Source organism: Lepidochelys kempii, chromosome 7 (assembly GCF_965140265.1).
Source record: "Lepidochelys kempii isolate rLepKem1 chromosome 7, rLepKem1.hap2, whole genome shotgun sequence".
NCBI lineage: Eukaryota > Metazoa > Chordata > Testudines > Cheloniidae > Lepidochelys > Lepidochelys kempii.
In genome coordinates, this window is record NC_133262.1 from 12021724 (window position 1) to 12038938 (window position 17215).

Consider the following 17215-nt stretch of genomic DNA (forward strand, 5'->3'; position numbering starts at 1 on the left):
GGCCATAATGGTTAAGACCTGTACTTTAAAGATGTACCATTGTGTAGAATGTGTGAAAGGTGTCCCAATATTACCTTGCTAGAACTTGTGAAGCTCAGATCAGCAAAGCTTTTATTTTCCCTGATACAAACTCTGGGTGTATCACTGGCAGAAGGTGATGAGGACGCATACCATAAATTGGAGGTGAGGTTCAGCGTTTGCTATGAGGATGAGCTTGATCCATGCATGTTTTTATTTCCTTCTTAGTTTCTGCCCTTGCGTTAAGTGTGGCACTGACGTGTACCCATGTCAGGGTCCTTATATCAACTGCTGGCTAGAAAGAGGTTTGGACTCAGTTCCCTCTATAAGGAATATGGACCTGATCCAAAGTCCAGTGAAATCAACGAAAAGACTCCCATTGAGGTCAGTATGTTTGAATCACACCTTAAAATCTGAATTTTCTTGGAAGAGCTAAACTCCTTTGTGTCATTAACCTAGTAAGGTGAAATTGAAAGAGGAATAGTGCTACAAGTCCTATCGATGGAGGCTGCTATTTAAATGAAGAAAGGTTCTTCTTTCTCTTTGCCTTTTTTGCTCTGATTTCTGATGGTCACTATAGCAACAGGAACTAGCGAAATGAAGAACTAGAGCACACACACTTCAGTATGACAAGTTCAATTTACAGCCAGCTCAGCAATGTAACTCAAATCTATGTCATACTTAATGAGAATCTATACCGCAGATCAGCCTGGGGTTTCTATGGGCTACCATGTGGGGAAACCTCAGCTTGAGTGTATCCCCTGGTCTTCCTCTTTAAGGACACCAGTAAGGGTTGAAGCATTATAATTTCGTCTGGACTTCTGTCACAGCTGTCAGATGTGTCACAGATCACATGAATTTTAATGGCTTTTTTTTTGTTATGTTCCCGATTTTTGACACTTTGGGTATTTTTCTATGTGAGTGAGCTAAGGGGCAAATTTTCAGCGAGAAGTATGAAGTTAAACAGACTGGACCCTTATGGGCACGTAATAGTGACTGGAACCTGAGTAGCAGCATTACGGTGACACGAATGACCAGATCAATGGACTTGGACTCCCAAGGGTCATAAAAATTTCACAAAGCAATTAATTTGTAGAGGCAAACTGGGTTTTAAAACATAACTCAATGGCAACACTGTGTAAAACAATTAACTGCGGCATACAAAGTCTCTGTGATCTTTAAAAACAGAAAGACGAAGACAACAACAAATGTTGCATGTGACCAGATGGAGTAGTATCAAGTCACTAGCAGAGAGTCACTAGCTAATGATGGGATTGAATTAGTATTCATACATTTGTGTTGAAGAGACTATGTTAATATCAGAGTTAAAGGTATAGAGCATACTTAGGTACAGAGCATACTTTTCAGAAGCCTGAGCAGACTCAGTGAGCAGAGTGCTTGTGGCAAATACAACTGCTGGTATTGCATGCTTTTATTGCATGCTACAGTGATGGGTATTTTTTGCTGGGGTTCCGTGACTTTTGCCCTTTTTCATCATGCACAGCCAGTGCATTCTTGACGTGGTCAGATTACTGCCATTATGGTCAGGGAGAAGCCACTGTTAGTTTTAGAGTGGGTCGACTGGTGCTGCTGTTGACACTCCAATTTCATACTCATTCAGGCTCTGATCCTGTAACTGGACCTGTGCATGGTGCCTCTGCAGAATCCCATTGACTTTAAAGGGGTTCCACAGGGAAGATGGGATCTGCCCATATGGAACAGATGGCAGGATCAAGGCTTCAGATATCATGGTGAGGGCCATTGTATAAGAAACTGAATAGAATAGAATATTGCTGAACTAAGGAGGGGTTGACTTTAGAGAAAGGAGGTGGGGTGTGTGTGTGTGTGGGAACATATGAAAATTAAGAGAAAATTTGGCAACCCAGATGTATGATCTTGCCATTCACAAACATGCTAATGTCCCAGTGGCTTCAAAAGAAAGTGTGTGTGCATGACTATGAACCTAAGAGTTGATGAGAGCCCTCCATTTAATTTGACTGGCTCTTCTGGATCAATAACCCCCTTCATATATACAATGACCAACAAAGGAAGAGGAAGGAAACTCTCTTGGAACTGGCTTGTAAATAATGAAACCAGCTGGAAGTTGAAAGACAGATGTAGAATTTCCTATATTTATGCTGATGCAATCACTTTTCTTAACTGATACAAAAGTATTCTAATTAGGTTCAAATCAACTTGATTTTAAAGTAAACTGAAAACTGTTGGATTCTTAATTAAAGCCCTGCTACTAAGAGGTGCCGTGTACCTTCAACTTCCACTGACATCAGTGGGAATTATAGGGTGTTCAGCACCTTACAAGCTCAGGCCCAGGGATTGGACACTGAGGGTTGGGTGCTCATTTAATGATTAAAACATATATCAGTTTGTTAAATACAATATTACATTCACTGTTGGGCCTGTAATTCATTATGACAAGATGCAACCTGGTGTAATGTGTCATTAAAAGACAGTGTTTTGCGGGGCCCAGTATTGATATATTCAAATTTAATATGAGGGAGGAGACAATGATCTTAGGGTTAAGGTGATGGACTGGGATATAGGTGATCAGCATTCAATTTCTGGCCCTGTCATAGACTTTGTATGTGACTTTGGGCAAGTCACCTGATCCCTCTGTGCCTCAGTTCCCAGGCGTCTGTGTGTATGTTGCAGCCTTTTCACCTTGACTTTTTCTCAGTCTTGTATATTAAGATCTTTGGAGCAGGGACTGCCTCTTACTATATTTGGTTAGCGCAGTGAAACCCCAAATTCAGTTGTTGCCCCCAGGCACTACCGTAATACTCATAATAGATATTATATACAGTAATGCTCTTGGGCTAGGCTGCTGGGACTTAGCTTTTGTACATAATCATGGGCTGATTTAAGAGGGATTTTTTATGCAACATTATGTTTCAAATGGGGCTGTTAGACTTCAGATTGTTTTGTGGCAGAATACAATGCCGCAAAGTAGGGCAGGTCCTACAGAATCAAGATGCTAGACAGTCAAAGGGAAATCAGTTGTTGTAAGGTAACCATTAAATAATCAGAGCTCAAAAGGGCTTATATAAAAGCTGCACAAAAACAAGAATGGCTTTTTAGAGACTTGGTTAAAATACACGCTGCAAGCACTAAAGTAATAAGGCCTCCGCAATCATTGCAAGACAATGTTTACTATATAAACATGGTTGACGGATGCTGTCTTAGTAACCAGGTTGCTAATTGTAAAGCATACTTATTTCACAGTGGTAGTGTGTTTAGGCTGTGCTGTATGTGATCAGAATTAGGGTTAGATGTTCCATTTAGACACAGCCATGTGCTGCACTAGCTTAAGGGGAGCTGAGGGAAAGATTGCACCTGATTTAAAGCTTACTCACCAGCTTTACATTGGCATAAGGCCACTGAGTTCAGGGGGACCACAGATTTATACCAATGTGGATGAAAGGAAAATCAAGCCCATGGCGCCAAAGGGAGGCAGGGCCCCATGACAGTCTCCCTGCTACATAGAGGGACTGAACATTACACTGATGGCATCTGTCACACTGTGGTGGGGGCCCTCATGTGCAGTGTTTGGCAGTGTCTGAGACCACTGTCCCTAGGTGGCTGCTTATTACAAGGCCGACAGGATATAATTAATTCAGCACAGTGATTTCCAGCTGTGTTTCGGTGTGTCTGCATGCTGGGAGGTGGAGCTTTGACACTTCAGCAAACTGCTGTGTGAGTATGAATACATTTTGCATGAGAGTTATGGGCATGAGAATGTACAGGTCATGATTCACCAACCTGGACGATGTCGCTACAAATTGTCTGTCTGCTTGGAGTACAGCTACACTGCAATGTAAGCCCAGGGTAAGTGGGACTCGAGTCAGATGACCAGTGTTAGGGAACCATGGGCTTGAGCATCTCCATTGCATTTTAACCTTAGGTAAAGGATTTTCTGACCCTGCTCGAAGATGGGGGTCTGGTGTCCACACTGCAGTGCAGAAACCTGTGTCAGAAGTAACCATATCCCGGAGTGCCTGGCAACCCCCCGTGATATGCAATGTTACTGCTTTAGCCATAGGATTGTGGTGCACTATGGGAAAATTCTGCTGCCCACCGTCCACGTTACAAGAAGTTTGAACTGCCCACCAACAAAGCCTGCTTTGAGCAGTCAGTTAGTTCTGTGACCTCCCAGCTACCAGAGCCAGCAACATGAAGGAAGCGCCTTTTGACAAACTTCTTTTGCCTGAGCTTTCACTCCTTTGTCAGGAAACTGGCAGAGCATCCATGAGGTGCTGGTGGACCGTTTTCTATCCCACCAAAGGCACCTGACAGATTTCCTGATGGATCTGCAGGAGGAGGCAAAGGAGGAAGAGGAGTACCTTGGCATTGCAGATTCTCACTGGCAGATGTTGCGCAATATAATTGGCATAGCTGCTGATGCCCATATGTAACCCGCCAGTTCTGGTAGTAGGGCCACCAGCACAGAGTAGTGGGACCACATCATCATGCAGACCTGGGATGCAGAACTTTGGCATGAAGAAAACAATATTTCTGGCGCTTTGTGAGCAGCTTGCCCATGGCCTCCAGCATAGAGAGACACACATAGAGGTCACCCTTGCCGGTGCAGAAGCACGTTACTATAACTATCTGGAAGCTGGCTATCCCAGACTGCTATAGGTCTATAGCCAACCAGTCTGAGGTTGGAAAGACACCTATGGATAAAGTGATGGCCACAGTAACTGAGGCAAGCAGGTGGGTGGTTTACTCCAAGGTTGGAGGTATTAAAGTTATTCCAGAGGTAATTGCTGGCTTTGACAGAATGGGGTGTCTTAGCTGTGGTGGGGCTATTGATGGGACTCATGTGCCCATAGTTTGCCCTCCTCAAGAAGCGACTGAGTACATAAACCGGAAAGGGTACCACTCCATTGTTATGCTGGCGCTAGTGGACCACTGAGGCAGATTTATAAATGTCAATATGGGCTGTACTGGAAAAGTTCACGCTGTCAGAGTTTTTTGCCACCTGGGAGTCTACATTCATGGATCGGCTGGGACGCTGTTCCCACCAAATGACATTGATATTCATGGTGTTTCTGTCCCCACTGTTATTCTGGGGCCCCCATGTGCCCTCTTTTGACCTAGCTTATGAAACAATACCCTGATTTCAGAGACCCTGGCCAAAAAAAAAAAGGTTTAATTATACTCGCAGCAGGTGTAGACTGGTTGTTGAATACGCTTTGGGCAGACGCAAATCATGTTTGATGTTTACAAAGGCCTTTGGGAGCCAGTGTATTGAATGCGGTCCACATTGCTGTGGCTTGCTGTGCTCTTCACTGGTTAATACTCAACACAGTCCTCCTATCGCTGCATTTCCCCTGGCCCCAAGTTCTCCTTTCCCTTCTTTATATGTTTAGCCCTCACTTGGGGGTGGACGAGGGGCAGGGGGGTGGAGGTTTTCACCTGAGAGGTGTGGAAAAAGGAAGGCTGCACAGGGTTTAGTTGCCCTGCCCGACTGCTCGTGAGTCCTGAATACTTGGACCACCCTGACATGGAGTTGTCCAAACTACCGCTGGGCGGAAGTTCCATTGCTGTGGTGTGGGAGAGGCAGCAGGGGCCGGTTGAGCTCTGTCCTCCTCTCTTAGCTAGGGGACCATATTTCCCTATGCTGAATATGGGATACCTGCTAAAATTACTCGTATTCAAGCGAGTTCAACCGCAATCAACCAGATTGACATCAAGTTGACTGAGCCCCTGTTAAAAGGAAATACTGCGTGGTTGGATTATTTTTATTTGCCTTCTTATCTTTAAAGCTTTAGGGTTCACACAGGGAGGGTGACACACACAGCCCTACAACCCGCAGACAGACAGACAGACACACACACTCCCATACATGTCTCTCACACAGAGGGGGTGACTGACTGACCCAACCCTCCCTGCTTGGCACTGTCTGTCCTCCATACCTGGCTGGGCCCCTGGGACGGACCCGCCTCTCCTGGTGCCACGCCTTCCCGAGACAACACATGGGGGCAGGGGGAGGAACGCAGGCTCCCATGTCCCGCCCCCTGATTTCTGCCAGGGTTCACACCAGAATGTGGCCAGCAGCAGCCTTTCTGCGCTGTGCGGGAGGGAAGGGACGGGAGCAGGAGCCCCTTCCTCTCCTTGTAGCTGGAAGCATCTTGTCTCTTCCTGCCCGCACAGTATCAAAAGGCAGCTAACACCTCTAGGCTGCTGATGGCCACCGACATAACCCATCTGCTTCCTCTCCCCAGGCTACAGCACGGGCAAGAAGGGGTTAAGCCCTACATTGTGCACCAGGGCCCAGGGAACCTGACTTCAGGGGCTTCAGCAAAGCCGGCCAAAGAGGTGGCTTAGCAGGGGAGTGGCTTAGAGGACGGAGCAGCCCTGGGCTCCCTGAGGGCAAGACACAGGGAAGGCAGTGTGTGTGTGTGTGTGAAGAGGAGGCTAAGCCACTGCCGTGGAGTCCTGCAGGTTCAGGATGGCAACAGGCTGGAAATCGCTCCCGCCCACGCCAGACCTTAGCTGAGGGGCTGAGAAGCGTCCCCGTGCCAGCGCTGTGCAGGGCTTTAGCACGGGCAGGGCTCGGCTCCTCCTGGCCAGCGCCCCGGGACAGAGGGTCTTGGGCTTTCCTGGGGCACCGGCCCAGGCAGAGGCAGTGGGGGAAAGAAGGAGCCTGCCAGCCAGGCTGTTGGTGAGCTGAGTGCTCCGACCAGGGGCTGGTTCTCCACACAGCCCTGGGAGCAGGATGCGCCCCACTGGTGGAGATGGGGAGGGGAAGGGGCAAAGCAGGGGGAGGACAGTAAGAGGGGGAGCCTGTAAAGGGCCGATGGGTGGGCAGCAGAGGTGACGCATAATTGGCCGCTGCCTGGCACCTGCCCGCACTTACCAGCCACCACAGCGCGCAGCCAGTGCCAGTCGGAAATGGGATGACGGGGGACAGGACCATGCTGGCCAAGAGCGCCTATGCAGCGGGGTTTGTGCTGATGGAGAGAGCGGCCTGGCCCCACTGCTGCATCTTTGCCCCGCTACCAGCCCCATCATCGGCCAGTGGACCCCGCCACTCATCGCTGGTGGCAGGCAGCTCATGGGCAGGGATCCAGCCAGCAGCAGAAGCTGCCAGTAGTAGCGGGGAGGAAAACAGAAAATTCAGGACAATTTGCTTGTTTTTAAGAAAAAGTCAGGACACCTTCAGGAGGGCTTAAATACAGGACTAACCCTTTTAAAAAGGGGTCATCTGGTCATCCTCCCCTTAGCCACCATTCCTGGGCAACATGCCATTGGTCCAGTCTTTTGTTCCTCTTCTTCTGATGCTGGACCTGCTGGTCCACCCTCTCAAGAGCATCGACCATAACTTCATCATGGAAATGCTTCCTGCTGGGACGGTCCATGAGGATACATCGGGCTAGGGATTGAGTTCCTGACGAACAGCAGGCAGTATGGGTTGCGTGTCCTGAAACAGAGCCTTATTGTTTAACGTAGCTACGTGGAGGAACACAGACACAATAAGTCTGGAATCTGAAGCACATAAAATGTAACAGCTCTAAAGTGAGCCTGCACATACTGTCAAGGGGAGACGTCAGTGCTCACGCTGACTCTTGGCACAGCCTTGTTAACCGTAGTTATAGAAGTGCAGAGGCAATGGTAAGTTTAAAATTAAAACCTTTACTCTGCTTCATAAACGTTTCATAACTAATTGCCATCTAGGGGTGTATTGCACCCTGGCTGCAAAAGGCTTTTGCTGTCATTTCAGGCTGTTCATATATAAGACATAACAGCTCTTGTGGTGGCAGAGGGACATGCTATTCCAAGCTGCTGGAGGGGACACTTGCAGTATATGCAGCAGAAGTATTCAAATGAATAGTGGCTGAACAGCACATTTGTAAGTGGGGTGGACTAGTCAGCTATACAGAGGGGCCTGAAAGAGCTATACCCTCTTCCCACAGTGTGACAAGCTATCTGGAGTTCCTGCTTCAGCAGAAGTTTGCAGCTATCAGCAGCCAGGATTGGGACAGAAGCCAGGAGGAAATTGACATGATACTGTGTTAGCATCTACATGGCTTTCCCTGCAACTTTCCTCCACCCCAGCATGGATTACCTCTAACTGAAGTGGACGAGTTTTGAAAATATAGAATACTGTTTCCCAAACACACACTAACAGGCAGCTGCATAAACCCAGGAGGAGCGATTGCAGAGTGGCATATTTCTAATTAGTGCAGGGAAAACAAGAATGACTGTAGCAAATCTCTGTGATTTACCAGTTAAAATAACTTTTGCAGCTGTGTATGAAAGTTTGCAATTCCGTGTTGCCATTTTAAATTCCACACGGTGGGCCGGTTGGGGAGATGCCTAGACGTTATGATACAGTCTGCCATTAGTGGCCAAACACTGGAAGCCAGGACATAACCATTTTTCCATTGCTTCTTAAAGCTGAAATCCCGCCCGTTACTGTAATAATAAACTTTGAATTTGAATTATACACTTCCTGGGCTCTGGGGTGGCTTCTGTCTCCATTGGGTTCTCTGTCACCCCAGGAAGGCAGAGGGTCCATGGCTCCCCACATTTGCCCAGGCTCCCCACGCTGCTCTTACCCAGGCCAAGCTCCAGTTTCTGGCCTGGCCAGGGGGCTTGGGTCCCGGGGAGGGGGCCAGGAAAGTGGGAGGGCCATGGCCCCTTGGCCTCCCCATTCCATCACCCCTGGCACATACTCCACACTGGCTCTTGGCACTAAGATTCAGGAGGTTCCAGATCCTGGCATACTCTCACATGCAAAGCCAGCACCCCAGAAAGACTATCACATATGCACAGTTTAAGAGCCATTTCACAGCCTTTCCCTTACACTTACTCAGCGGATACCAGCTCACTGTCTCTAAATCATCATCAAAGCATTAGAATCCTCTCGTATTCCACTTCTCTGCTGACAGTATCCTCTCTAATAAAAGCCCTGTGTCCTGCTGTTGATGTAAGCTACGCAATTCTGCACGGAAATGAAGCACGCTGCATCCTGACGGCACACATGTGCCTCTTCCCTTTCCTCACACACAAGAGGGTAGAAAACATAGATCTCCTCCTGTCACAGTCACATCTCTGTTACAGACCCCAAAATAATCCATGGATCTCACCTATACACCTCTACCAAGCAGAGCTAACGACTGCCTCCACCGTTCAGTACAGCTATATCTGACAGTGACCATGGTCATTTTATCTGGAGTGCATGCCGAGACGCGCTTAGCCTGCTCTCGTATGCCAGCTTGCGGCTGACAACCTGCTTGGTAATAAGACCCCAGTGCCCTGCTAATGAGATAACATACACAATTCTGCCTTGAAATGATGCATAGAGGCTCCTGAAGGCACACATGCAGCTCTTCCCTTTGCTCATTCACACTGGCGGGTGCAAAATATAGCTCGCCTCATATCCTCCTGACACCTCAAAGTAACCCACACCTGTCCTCATATCACAAACACGGTGTTACCAAACAGGCCCAGATACTGCCTCCACCATTTAGTGTCCGTATGCCTAACACCTAAGGCACTGACTGCAACCGGCACGTGTGCAAATCCGTCCTATTAGCTACTGCCGGCTCTAGGAGAACAGGGTGCTGCGTGGCTGGGGTTCACTAGCAGAGTTGGGGGATGCCATGCCTCCCTCACTTTACCCCGCAACCTGTCTTGCCTCCCCTACCATCCATCCCCCTACCCGTAGCCCCAAGCCCCTCTCCCCTTATTCTCCCACTCCTCCACCCCCTCAGACCTCTCCCATCTCATGAAACATTCGCGTGGCTAATTTTTTCCCCAGAGACTTTGATTACGTTCCACCCAAAGTGAAATTGCCAGCCAACAGCCTCCAGCCACTTAGTCCAAAATTCTGTTTGTCTTCAGTGGGAAGTGTGTATGGAACCTTTCAGGGAAGGGCGGGGGAAACTGCTTTTTTGAGGGGTGGGGCCCGGGGGGGGTCTGTAACTTGGGAACCTCCTGCTCAAAGGACTCCAAATGTAGGTCACTAACCCCACGTTGAATCGTCCCGAGGCATAGCAAATTTCAAAGCACTCCAACAATGCATGCCAATATTAGAGGACGTGGCCCAGGCGACCTTTAAACAGGTATCATTTGGCAGCTTCAACTATCATGATGTTCCTGTGCCACTATAATATGGACACACACACACAATTTCTGCCCACCACCTTAAGCGCAGACTCCGTGGGTGCTCTGGGGCTGGAGCACCCCCAGGGAAAAAGTCATGGGTGCTCTGCACCTACCGGCAGCCAAGCTCCCTGCTCCTCACCTCCTTCGACCCTGCCCCCTAGCGTGCTGCGTCCCGCTCCTCCCCCTCCCAGCACTTCCTGCCCCCCCACCCCGCCTAACAGCTTTTTGTCAGCACTTAGGACTTTCTGGGAGGGAGGGCAAGGAGCAGGGACCTGGCTCGCTCAGGGGAGGAGGCAGAGAAGAGGCGGGGACTTGGGCAAAGGGGGTGGAAATGGGGCGGGGACTTTGTGGAAGTGGTGGAATGGGGGCAGGGTGATGGTGGTGTAGCGGTGGGGGAGGGGGTGTCAAGCATCCATTGGGCAGAGGGGAAGTCGGCCCCTATGCCCACCACCACCAGTGTAATCCTTTGAACCAAACACTGATAAATATAGCCTGAAACAATGACTTTAGCGAACTCTTTTTTCCCACATGAGATTATAATCCAAATTATATTGATTGAAGATTGAATTATATTATAAGATTGAATCCAAAATTGCTAATTTTACCATTTTTGCGCGTTTCTCATTGCTCCTCCAACCCAGGTTCCCTTCCCTCTGCGCGCTCCCTGTTGTGAACGGGAGCACTACAAATCAAGAGGATAATCGTCTTGAGAACAATATCTCAGCAGGCGGATATCATGCTCTCTCCTTAGCTGCGACTTGACTGTGTGTTCGTTGCTAACCAAAAAGCAATGGCTTCTAGGAGGCCAAAATAGAGCTGAATCTACCATGAAAGTTGCAAAAAGGGAAAAAATAGATTTGTTTCCCCACTCAAATTTTTGCCAGTGTTGCTTTTATGCTGCCAACTTTTGAGCAGTACCTGGTACCTATATTTACAGCTGAGTGCAGGGATTTTTGTTCAAGTAACTCAGGTTGTGTTTAAAGTACAATTATTGCAACATTCATTCTTGTCGTGTGTCACAAAATAACCGATTGTTCGTAATAACTACTGCTTACTAGAAGATTAGCATTCACGGAGGTGGTGGGATTTATCACATTTGAAGTTTAATTGGGAGATGTGAAAAGAGGATTCTGTAAAAGCAGGGCTAGCACAGGGAGGGTAAAACATCTGCCAGCAGCGCTAGCTCACTTTAAAACTATAACCCCAGCAGACTTGCAACCCAAAGGTCAGATTAAGTTGAATCCATCTAATATCACATTTTGGCCTCTCTCTCTCTCTGATCTCCTCTTGGATAGCCTTGACATTGTCATAAATGTAATGGTGCCAAAGCTGAACTCCTACCTTTCTGACCAGTGTCCGCCTGCAGTCTTTGTGTCACTGTTACTATCGATGTGAGTCTTCCCGTCTCTGAGGTCCGTAACCTGTGGGGGGAAGGGGAGGTCATCCAACTCCTTCCTTTCCATTGGCCCACATGTCCAGGCACTGTCCACATCCTGACACTTCTCCTTGCATCACATTCTAACGTCTGATCATTTCTTTCTGTCCATACTACTAAAACCTTCATGTAGGCACCCACCACCTCCTGTTTGGATGACTGTGACCATCTCCTCCTAACACCCACCTCACCACACTCCAGTCTATACTAAATAGACAGCTAAGGCAACTTCCACACCTTTTTGCCTCCTTCCACCTACTCATGTTTTCCACTCCAACAAATTCAAGTTTCTTGTGCACCTTCAAAGGCCGTTGAAACTCTTCCTCTTCCTGCCCTCCCCATGGCCCATCTCCTCTGTAGCATTAACAAAGCTGATCTTAATGCCCATGTATCAGCTTGACCCTCAACTATCTCTATGCTTTCCTCAATGTGGCCCTTTCTGCTTCCTTGAACTAATACACATGGTTCCTTCCTCCTTCAAATCCTCACCTTCCTTAAGACCCACACCTGCTCTGATGCCTGCAAGAAGTATGTGAGTAGTTCCATAGTTTTCATAGGCACGTGCTCGCTACCTGGCTGAATTGGATCACTGGACCCATTCTCCTTTCTTCTCTCCCTTCTATTGGCTACTATACTCAGTTGTTGCATCTCATTTCAGATTAGATTGTAAGCACAATGGAGTCTTTACCCTGGTTGGAACCACTGGGTATTATTAATATTATTCACAGTATCATAGGAGCATTTTGAGAATCTAGAATGGGGCCCTTCTATGAACCAAGATTACACAGGAAATCTGTAGGGACTGAAGCCAGATATCTTAAATCCCAGTCCAGTGCCCTAGGACCTGATCTTTAAAGGGACCGGGGCACCTGCACATGCAGGTTGGCAGATAGTAGAATTTTCAATTGAAATTCACGGGAGTTAGGTACCTCAGTGCTTTTGAAAATCTCACTAGGTGCCTACCTGCATCTTTAGAAGCCTCAATTTCTTTAACAATCTGTCTCCCTTAAACACAAGATTATCTTCCTTTCTTGTCTCGTCATAATGGGTTTGTTGCTTTAAATTTGCAATGCAGTGGTGAGCAAAGGATTTCCGGCATGTGATTTTTTCCCCCTTAGTTAATGGGAGGCATGTGACTGAAACCACACACGTTGCTTTGAAAATCCACCTTCCAGGTTTTAAGGTCCATTCTGATCTTCTGTCTGCTTCATGTTCCCCCCCCCCTCTTTCAGGCTCTATGATCGTCAACATGAAAAGCACTCTAAAATGGTCTTCTTTGGCTCAATCCAACAGTCCCACTTTCATTCCTCTGTCTCAGAATCTCTGAGGACTCAAGGGAAAATTTGTTCACCATTGTTCTCTTTTTTATTTTTATTTTTGAGTGGTCTAAAGTTTTCCAGCAAAACCTTAAATCACTCTGTGCACATTTGCCAAAAGACGAACAAGTTCACACATCAGGGGCTCCTTACAGTCCTCCATCCCACCACAAATGCCCTGTGTACAACCCTCCCATCCCCCTTTATTTCAGGGACTCCCTACAGCCCCTCCCAAACCATACCAGGGTTTTCCATTCTCTTCTCCTCCACATGCCAGTGGCTCTTTATGTCCCCCATTCCTCCCCTGCATGCCTCATCCTTACCCCTACCTTTGTCATTTCTTTTTTGGGAGACACATCTTTCAAACTGTTCTGGGACAAGAGGAAGGGCAGATCTGAGATGGGGGTATTGTTACGCTGGACTGTGTAAATATTTGACATCAACCAGTACTTTGATCTATAGACAGCTACAAAGAGAGTTAAACTGCTGGCTCTGTTAACCAGCTGCCAGGGGTTGTGTGTGTTCTGATTTCCCCTATTGGGGTTTTCCATTTTTCACCAAAATCAATAGAATTCTGCCCACTGATGCTTAGAACATTCCCTGACATTTTGAAATTGATCAGATGCAGCATTCAAAAGTTATGTTACAGACAAACACATAATTGCCAATAGGTTGAGTATTAGGCTGTGCTTCACTTGGCCAATAACTAACCATCTAAAAGGGGGCAAGTCATAAATATAAAGGGAAGGGTAAACCCCTTTGAAATCCCTCCTGGCCAGGGGAAAGCTCCTCTCACCTGTGAAGGGTTAAGAAGCTAAAGGTAACCTCGCTGGCACCTGACCAAAATGACCAATGAGGAGACAAGATACTTTCAAAAGCTGGGAGGAGGGAGAGAAACAAAGGGTCTGTGTGTCTGTCTACATTCTGTCTTTGCCGGAGATAGACCAGGAATGGAGTCTTAGAACTTTTAGTAAGTAATCTAGCTAGGTACGTGTTAGATTATGATTTCTTTAAATGGCTGAGAAAAGAACTGTGCTGAATAGAATAACTATTTCTGTCTGTGTATCTTTTTTGTAACTTAAGGTTTTGCCTAGAGGGGTTCTCTATGTTTTTGAATCTAATTACCCTGTAAGGTATCCCCCCCCCCCGATTTTACAGGGGGGATTTCTTTATTTCTATTTACTTCTATTTTTTATTAAAAGTCTTCTTGTAAGAAAACTGAATGCTTGTTCATTGTTCTCAGATCCAAGGGTTTGGGTCTGTGATCACCTATGCAAATTGGTGAGACTTTTTATCCAACATTTCCCAGGCAAGGGGGGGGGGGTGCAAGTGTTGGGAGGATTGTTCATTGTTCTTAAGATCCAAGGGTCTGGGTCTGTAGTCACCTAGGCAAATTGGTGAGGCTTTTTACCGAACCTTGTCCTGGAAGTGGGGTGCAAGGTTTTAGGAAGTATTTTGGGGGGAAAGACGCGTCCAAACAGCTCTTCCCCAGTAACCAGTATTAGTTTGGTGGTGGTAGCGGCCAATCCAAGGACAAAGGGTGGAATATTTTGTACCTTGGGGAAGTTTTGACCTAAGCTGGTAAAGATAAGCTTAGGAGTTTTTTCATGCAGGTCCCCACATCTGTACCCTAGAGTTCAGAGTGGGGGAGGAACCTTGACAGGGCATCATTAACATTTAATATATTAAAGCAGCCTAGCCACTCAACTGCCTGAGGTACTGACAAACAATGCCTTACCTGGTGAGCTGATGGTTACAGAATGACAACAAGCTCCATTTGCAGGCTCGCTGCACGAACAATCCAAGTCAAGATGGCAGAACCACCAGGTCAGAGTTCCTGAGGGATGGGAAATGAAAATTCTCAACCTACCCATTAATTTTCAAACACCTTTTAGTTTGGAACTAGTTGCATGTTTCTGAACTGGACCTGCTATTTTACAAAGTAGTTGGTTATTTTATTTTCCTTGACTTTAATTTATATTTGCAATACGTAAAAAAAGAACAAAATTCTGTCAAAGTTTTTGATTTGTACTTCAGTTGCTGACATGGCATTATGATGATATTTTAGGTCCTAGGAACAACTCTGATGTTCTAAGTGACAGTGGTAGACCAGAACTGGTAGATCCTACCCGTAAGATTACGCCAAGACATTCAGCTCAAGATTTGTTTAGTTTCAGTTTCACCTGAGTTTTACTGCATGCACAGGTACAACACAGACTGACAAGGGCACTGGGCTCGGATTCAGGAGTTCTAGGTTCAATTCCCAGGTCTACCATCGACATCCGGTGTGCCCTTGGGCAACTGTTAGAAAGACAGACCTCCTAGAAAACTACCCGCCCCCCCAGGCAATCGCCACCCCCAAATAAAATTCCATCCTGACAGCTGCCACTGTCCCATCCCCTATATCCCAACCCAAGAAAAGCCTGGGAAAGTGGATAATGTGTCCTTAGGTCACTTAGGCCCAGAACTTTAAAGGCATTTAGTTGCCTATTTCCTATGGAAATCACAGAGTTAAGTGCTTAAATACCTTTGAGGATCTGGGCTTAAACCAAGACTTTGCTGAATGAAGGCAGGAAGCAAGTTGAAGAGAAAAGGATCCTTCTTCAAAAATACCCTGCTTCCAGGAATCTCCCTTTGGCACCATTTACAACTGCTAAACTTGTACTTATACCTTTATTCTGCTTTTGGGGGGGAGGGAAGAAGCTTGTAGTCTAAAACATAGTTAAGCCCCATACAGAACATATTGAACGAGAAGCTGAAAATGTGCTGAGGGACTATGAAGTGGAAAGACGAAAATGATGAGGTTTGTTAATCACCAATAAAAGTAGTGAGGAGCATAGGAGGAAGATGACTGTAAAAGTCCATCATTCAGTCAAGCCAACTACCATGCCATTTAATGGTATTCATCCAAAGTCACTTGATAAAACACTAAAATTAACAGCCCAACTAATAAGTAAGTGAGGTCAAACAAGTGAGCTTTCAGCCGGAATGTGATAGCTAAGGCTATGTCTACACTGCAGTCTTAAATCGACCTATGTTAGGTCGGCTTACAGCCACCACATCACATAATTACCACTTCTGAGCCTAACCAATTCACTATAGGTTAATGCTATGAGCGTGGCCACATATCTGTTGTTCAACGGCAAATAAGTGGCTTTGGCATTATGCCTAAGTTCCTAAAAACATTCGCAAACCTGATGTGATCACCATTGTTCAGTGTGTCACAGGAAGGGATGGCAGCTCTAGAAACAGGTGTGTTTATTAGCAACAGCTGTGCCTCTGGGTTACTGAATTTCAGGAAGCTTTGTGGTACTCAAATGAGTGCCCCTGTTGTGCTGACAGGATAACTGTTCTGAGACTGACTCTGTCCATCAAGACACCATGCTGAAATGAAATGGCCATCATCAGCTGAACAGTGGTCATTCCTGATTGACTGGATAATTGAAATCTGAATGGCGGAATATTTTACAACCCAGAATTGAGGCACTAGGCCCTGGGATGCTCCATAGTCAATCTTATCACAAGCACACAGTGTTGAGGAAAGCACATGACAGTATCATAACTTCTGATTAGGAGTACCTGTGGCACCTTAGAGACGAACACATTTATTTGAACATAAGCTTTCGTGAGCTACGGCTCACTTCATCGGATGCATCCTTATGCTCAAATAAATTGGTTAGTCTCTAAGGTGCCACAAGTCCTCCTTTTCCTTTTGCGAATACAGACTAACACGGCTGCTACTCTGAAAGGTAACTTCTGATTGGCATCCCTAGAGCTCCACTCAGTGTCAAAGAACTGGTGATTCCGGCATGTTTGAGCATCGTGTGATATTTGGTGGCATGTGTGTACAGACATCAAGAAAAATGGCCCTTTTGCCCCTTGAGCACAAATGGCAAAACCCCCCTTCTTCAATGACAACAGCTCTGACCGCACCCAGCAGCCAAAATGTTCTTGGCGCTCCTCCAACTGCCTCTCAAGTTGCCAAAAATGTCCTTGTTCTACCTTAAAAGTCACTACTCCCCCTCATCTCCCAACCCACCTCCACCGTAACAAGGACCCCACTGCCCAAACTGTCTGTCAAAAACTTGTCCTGCTCCTCCCAGTGACAGGAACTATTATCTGGCAACATCCTCCCCTTCTCCCAGAAGACAAAATGCCCATCAGGTCTGTAACATCCCATACGGTCAAAGCTTTGTGCCTTCAGAGCTCTGGCATCCAACTTTGGGAGCTTGAGCATCAGCAGAGGTACAGCCCGTTGGGAAAGCCGCCAATCTTTCAAGCACTGCAGGATGGACGTGGGCAGCATTTCAGG

General features: G+C 46.8%; 1 long non-coding RNA gene across 1 annotated transcript in view; it reads right to left on the reverse strand.

Annotated features, from left to right (window-relative positions):
* LOC140915234 (uncharacterized) overlaps window positions 1-14824 on the reverse strand; it is a 30140-nt gene extending 15316 nt beyond the window's left edge. The window contains exons 1-3 of the long non-coding RNA XR_012160104.1: window positions 14642-14824; window positions 11494-11573; window positions 7228-7462 (exon numbers count right to left, since the gene is read on the reverse strand). This is a non-coding gene — a long non-coding RNA (uncharacterized lncRNA). The remainder of the gene's footprint in view (window positions 1-7227; window positions 7463-11493; window positions 11574-14641) is intronic.
* Between the last annotated feature and the right edge of the window lie 2391 nt (window positions 14825-17215).